The following is a 7,060-nucleotide window of genomic DNA, read 5'->3' on the forward strand; positions in this document are numbered from 1 at the left end:
TACCAATAGTAATAATTATAACAACAACAATAATAGTAACAATAGTCATAACAGTAATAGTCATAATACTAATCAAAATAATAGTCATAATAGTAATAGGCATATTAATTATAATAGGCATAATAATAATTTATAGTCATAATAATAATAGTCATAATACTAAGTCATAATAATAATAATAGCCATAACAGTCATAATAATAATAAGTCAAAATAATACGCCACAATAAAAATAGTCATATAATAGTAGTAATAATGAAAGTCATAATAATAGTCATAATAATATTAATAATAAGTCATAATAATAACACTAATAATAATAACAGTAATAATACGTCATAATAATAACACTAATAATAATAACAGCAGTAATAATAACAATAGTCATAATAATAATAGCAGTAATAATAGTCAGAATAATAACAATAGTCATAATAATAACAATAGTCATAATAATAATAATAGTCAGAATAATAACAATAGTCATAATAATAACAATAGTCAGAATAATAACAATAGTCATAATAATAACAATAGTCATAATAATAACAATAGTCAGAATAATAACAATAGTCATAATAATAACAATAGTCAGAATAATAACAATAGTCATAATAATAACAATAGTCATAATAATAATTGCAGTAATAATAGTCAGAATAATAACAATAGTCATAATAGCCATAATAATAATGATAATAGTCATAATAATATTAATAATAAGTCATAATAATAACAGTAATAATAAGAGTCATAATAATAACACTAATAATAATAGCAACAGTAATAATAATAATAGTCATATAATAGTAGTAATAAAAGGCATAATAATAATAGCTGTAATAATAATAGTCATAATAATAATGATAATAGTAATAATAAGTCATAATAATAACACCAGTAATAATAACAATAGTCACAATAATAATGATAATAGTAATAGTAATAATAAGTCACAATAATAACACTAACAATAACAACAGTCATAATAATAATAGTCATATAATAGTAGTAATAAAAGGCATAATAATAATAGTCATAATAATAGTCATAATAATAATGATAATAGGCATAATAATAGTAATAATAGCACTAATATAATAACAACAGTAATAATAACAATAGTCATAATAATAATAGCAGTAATAATAGTCAGAATAATAACAATAGTCAGCATAGCCATAATAATAGTCATACTGATAAAGTATTAATAATAACATCCATAATAATATAGTCATAATAATAATAATTAGTCATAATAATAGTATTAATAATAACAGTAATAATAATTATAGTAATCATTAATACATGGGACTTATACTGAACAAAAATATAAACACAACATGCAACAATTTCAAAGATTTTACTGAGTTACTCAGTTATATAAGGAAATCGGTCAATTTAAATAAATACATTTGGCTCCAATCTATGGATTGCCTCCTCTTCGTCTGAAGAGGTGTAGCAAGGATCGGACCAATATGCAGCGTGGTAAGTGTCCATGTTTTAATAGAAAAGACTGAACATGACACAAATACAAAATAACAAAGTTAAATGGAAACGAAACAGTCCCGTGTGGCACAAACATTGACACAGGAAACGATCACCCACAAAATACCCAAAGAATATGGCTGCCTACATATGGTTCCCAATCAGAGACAACGATAAGCACCTGCCTCTAATTGAAAACCAATCTAGGCAACCATAGATCTACATAAACACCTAGATGGAAACAACCCCATAAATCTACAAAAACCCCTAGACAGTATCCACACCCTAGATGAGACAAAAAACACACATATCACCCATGTCACACCCTGACCTAACCAAAATAATAAAGAAAACTAACAATACTAAGGTCAGGGCGTGACAATTTCGCATGACTGGACAGGGGTGCAGCCATGGGTGGGCCTTGGAGGGCATTGGCCCACCCAATCAGAATGTGTTTTTCTCCACAAAAGGGCTTTATTACAGACAGAATACTCCTCAGCACCCCCACACCCCCCTCAGATGATCCCACAGGTGAAGAAGCCAGATGTGGAGGTCCTGGGTTGGCGTGGTTACACGTGGTCTGCGGTTGTGAAGCCGGTTGGACGTATTGCCAAATTCTCTTAAAAGACGTAGGAGACAGCTTATGGTAGAGAAATGAACATTAAATGCTCTGGCAACAGCTCTGGTGAACATTCCTGCAGTCAGCATTCCAAATGCACGCTCCCTAAAAACGTGAGACATCTGTGGCATTGTGTTGTGTGTGACAAAACTGCACATTTTAGAGTGGCTATTTATTGTCCCCAGCACAAGGTGCACCCGTGTAATGATTATTCTTTTTTAATCAGCTTCTTGATATGCCACATCTGTCAGGTGGATGGATTTGTGTACAAAAATTGAGAGAAACAATCTTTTTGTGTGTATGGAAATGTCTGATTTTTTGGGGGGGACCAACACTTTACATGTTGCAGTTGTATTTTTTTAAGTGTATATAGCGCTTTCCAATTATCAAAAGTTGCTTAAATGCTGCCTCCGGTCATAGTAAAGCAGATATCTTGATTTTTAAAAAATTTATTTTACCTTTATTTAACTAGGCAAGTCAGTTAAGAACACATTCTTATTTTCAATGATGACCTAGGAACAGGGGGTTAACTACCTGTTCAGGGGCAGAACGACAGATTTGTACCTTGTCAGCTTGGGGATTTGAACTTGCAACCTTCCGCTTACTAGTCCAACACCCTAACCACTAGGCTACCCTGCCGACAGATGTCTCTGTCTGGGATAAATCCTGGGATGTATCCCAAAAAATACTTTAACTAGGGACCACTCTGGTGAAAAGTAGTGCACTTAATAGGGACGAGGGTGCCATTTGGGATACAAACCCTCCTATCTTGCTCCACTGAAAAGACCTTGAAACACCTTTAATACATCTAGGTCTCCCTTTTGTCCTCTTTTCAGACTCTTTTTATACAAAGTATTAACTTAAGGGGGCTGAATAATTTTGCACGCCCAATTTTTCAGTTTTTGATTTGTTAAAAAAGTTTGAAATATCCAATAAATGTCGTTCCACTTCATGATTGTGTCCCACTTGTTGTTGATTCTTCACAAAAAAATACAGTTTTATATCTTTATGTTTGAAGCCTGAAATGTGGCAAAAGGTCGCAAAGTTCAAGGGGGCCAAATACTTTTGCAAGGCACTGTAGATGGGGTTTCTCTCTAGTCTAACTGGACAGGTAGATGGGGGTTCTCTCTAGTCTAACTGGACAGGTAGATGGGGGTTCTCTCTAGTCTAACTGGACAGGTAGATGGGGTTTCTCTCTCTAGTCTAACTGGACAGGTAGATGGGGTTTCTCTCTCTGTGGTCTAACTGGACAGGTAGATGGGGTTTCTCTCTCTAGTCTAACTAAACAGGTTATTGGGGTTTCTCTCTAGTCTAACTGGACAGGTAGATGGGGTTTCTCTCTCTAGTCTAACTGGACAGGTAGATGGGGTTTCTCTCTCTGTGGTCTGACTGGACAGGTAGATGGGGTTTCTCTCTCTAGTCTAACTGGACAGGTAGATGGGGGTTCTCTCTCTGTGGTCTAACTGGACAGGTAGATGGGGTTTCTCTCTCTGTGGTCTAACTGGACAGATGTAGTGGGGTTTCTCGCTCTGTGGTGTAACTGGACAGATGTAGTTGGGTTTCTCTCTCTAGTCTAACTGGACAGATGTAGTGGGGTTTCTCTCTCTGAGGTCTGACTGGACAGATGTAGTGGGGTTTCTCTCTCTGTGGTCTAACTGGAAAGATGTAGTGGGGTTTCTCTCTCTGTGGTCTAACTGGACAGATGAAATGGGGTTTCTCTCTCTGTGGTGTAACTGGACAGATGTAGTGGGGTTTCTCTCTCTGTGGTCTAACTGGACAGATGTAATGGGGTTTCTCTCTCTGTAGTCTAACTGGACAGATGGAGTGGGGTTTCTCTCTCTGAGGTCTGACTGGACATATGTTATGGGGTTTCTCTCTCTGTGGTGTAACTGGACGGATGTAATGGGGTTTCTCTCTCTGTGGTCTAACTGGACAGATAGAGTGGGGTTTCTCTCTGTGGTCTAACTGGACAGATGTAGTGGGGTTTCTCTCTCTGTGGTCTAACTGGAAAGATGTAGTGGGGTTTCTCTCTCTGTGGTCTAACTGGACAGATGAAATGGGGTTTCTCTCTCTGTGGTGTAACTGGACAGATGTAATGGGGTTTCTCTCTCTGTGGTGTAACTGGACAGATGGAGTGGGGTTTCTCTCTCTCTGTGGTCTAACTGGACAGATGTAGTGGGATTTCTCTCTCTGTGGTGTAACTGGACAGATGTAGTTGGGTTTCTCTCTCTAGTCTAACTGGACAGATGGAGTGGGGTTTCTCTCGCTCTGTGGTGTAATTGGACAGGTGTAATGGGGTTTCTCTCTCTGTGGTCTAACTGGACAGATGTAGTGGGGTTTCTCTCTCTGTGGTCTAACTGGACAGATGTAGTGGGATTTCTCTCTCTGTGGTCTACCTGGACAGATGTAATGGGGTTTCTCTCTCTGTGGTCTACCTGGACAGATGTAGTGGGGTTTCTCTCTGTTACGAATCCCTTTTGGCCCGACAGTCTAGGGGGGATGGTAATGAGACCCGTAACATAACTCATGCAAATTATTATTGTGACAAAGTAAAAGTGTGCACGAAATAACCACGACAACAGAAATCTACCGTCAAACTCTAGGTTTATTTATAAACACACGGTAATGGGGGGAGCAGGAAAAGGGGCTGAGCTGGACCCAAGGAAAGAAACAATAAGTATTCAAAAACACCCCTAAGCTAGACTAGCCTACTTTAACAACAGCTAACTAACTAACCAAAAATACAGTGGGTGGTCCGCCCAGTTCTAACTAGTGTATTTAACAAAGTTCACCTACGGGTAGTGTATGCCCATGGGCGACTTGTCTTGGTTTCCCCCTTTTCCCACTAGCAACAAACAAACACCATAACCAAAAACAATACTCACAGGTGATGACAAAGTGCTATGGAGGTGCTTTAAACAAAAGAGAGGTTAAGACACAAAGCGAGAGTGAAACACAGAGACCTACAGACATGGCATTTACAGAGAGATTGAGCTAGAGATTGAGCTCTAGAGCAAACAAATTATGGGGTTTTTAAACCATGGGGAAGGAACTGTGATAGGGTAGGAAGTAGGAGGAGGTGTGTCTTCTGATTGATGATTGATTGTTGACTGATTGGGGAGTGATGATTTTCACCTGTGAGGGGAGAAGGAGAGAAAAGAAACACACACACAGGATACACACACACACAGGATAACTGTATCCGTAACACTCCCACCCTTAAAAGAGCAACCCTAGGGGTTGCGACTACAGTATTTCAATGAATACTCACAACAACCTTGCAAAACATACAGAAATCATTTTCACACACGAGACAAAGCATCTGCCAACACATTATCAGAACCCTTTTTGTGGCGGATCTCCAAATTATAATTTTGTACAATCAGCGCCCAACGCATAAGGCGCTGGTTCTGGTTGTACATTCGGTGGAGAAAAACTAAGGGGTTATGGTCAGTATATACAATCACGGGTAGGGCACTGGAACCAATATATACTTCAAAGTATTGCAGAGCCAACAACAAAGCAAGAGCTTCTTGTTCTATTGTCGCATAGTTTGTTTGACATTTATTAAATTTACGTGAAAAATAACAAACGGGATGATCCACTCCACTCTTGTCCTGCTGCAGTAGAACAGCACCAGCATCTACCTCAAGTTTGAACGGTTGTTCAAAATCTGGAGCAGCAAGTACAGGTGTACTACATAAGAGTGCTTTCGCTGATTCAAAAGCTCTCTTACAATCAGGGGACCACACAAATGATCTAGCCGGACTAAGCAAATCGGTCAATGGAGCAACTACCGCAGATACATTTTTACAGAAGCTACGGTAGTAGCCAACCATCCCTAAAAAGCGGCGTAGCTCTCGTCTGGTGGTAGGTGCAGGGAATGCAGTTATAGCCAAGACCTTGGCACCAACAGGGCGCACCTGTCCATGGCCAACCTCTTTACCGAGATAGGTAACAGTAGCCTTCCCAAACTCGCACTTTGCCAAGTTCAGGGTTAGAGAAGCAGCTGCCAACCGTTCACATACTACCCTTAGAGAGTCAACATGATCTGACCACTCAGACGAATAAATCACTAGGTCATCAAGGTATGCACTACAATTAGGAACGCCAGCTAATACGGAGTTAACCAGTCGTTGGAAAGTGGCTGGTGCATTTCGCATCCCAAAAGCCATGACTGAGTACTGTAGGAAGTTGTCTGGGGTCACAAAGGCAGAAATCTCAGAAGCACGTGAAGTTAACGGAACCTGCCAGTAACCTTTTAAGAGGTCTAACTTGGTTACATACTTAGCAGCACCAATAGTGTCGATACAGTCGTCCAGTCGGGGTAACGGGAACGAATCTGGCATTGTGACAGAATTTACCTTTCGATAATCCGTACATAACCTGGACGTACCATCAGGTTTAGGAACCAAAATGCAAGGAGAACTCCAAGGGCTTGAACTTGGCTTAGCCAGGTCATTCTCCAACAAATATCTCACCTCATCCCTCATTATCTTCCTCTTGGAAGCGTTGATACGATATGGGTGTTGCTTGATAGGTGTAGCATTTCCAACATTAATGTCATGTTCCAACACATTTGTGCGAGTAGGAACGTCATTAAAGAGACATGGAAAACTGTGTAGTAGCCTCACAATATCATTGGCCTGTCCATCCGTTAAATGAACCAGACCGGATTGGATAGACAGCAACATTTCTGAGTTGGGCAATCTAACACACTGCTGCTGAGTATTGCGCAACTCCAAGCCATCAACATCATCAATATGACAGTCCACTATCATAGCAGTAGTAGCAGAGGAGACAGCAGTACCTTCCTCTGTTTTTGAACTCTAACTGTGTGATGGGTCGGGTGTGGTAAGCTTTCAACATGTTAATGTGACACACACGAGATTGGCGTTGTCTATCAGGAGTTTGAAGCACATAGTCAGTTTCACTTATTTTCTTTTCAATTAAA

The sequence above is a fragment of the Oncorhynchus nerka genome, linkage group LG22 (genome assembly GCF_034236695.1).
Source record: "Oncorhynchus nerka isolate Pitt River linkage group LG22, Oner_Uvic_2.0, whole genome shotgun sequence".
NCBI classification, from domain to species: domain Eukaryota; kingdom Metazoa; phylum Chordata; class Actinopteri; order Salmoniformes; family Salmonidae; genus Oncorhynchus; species Oncorhynchus nerka.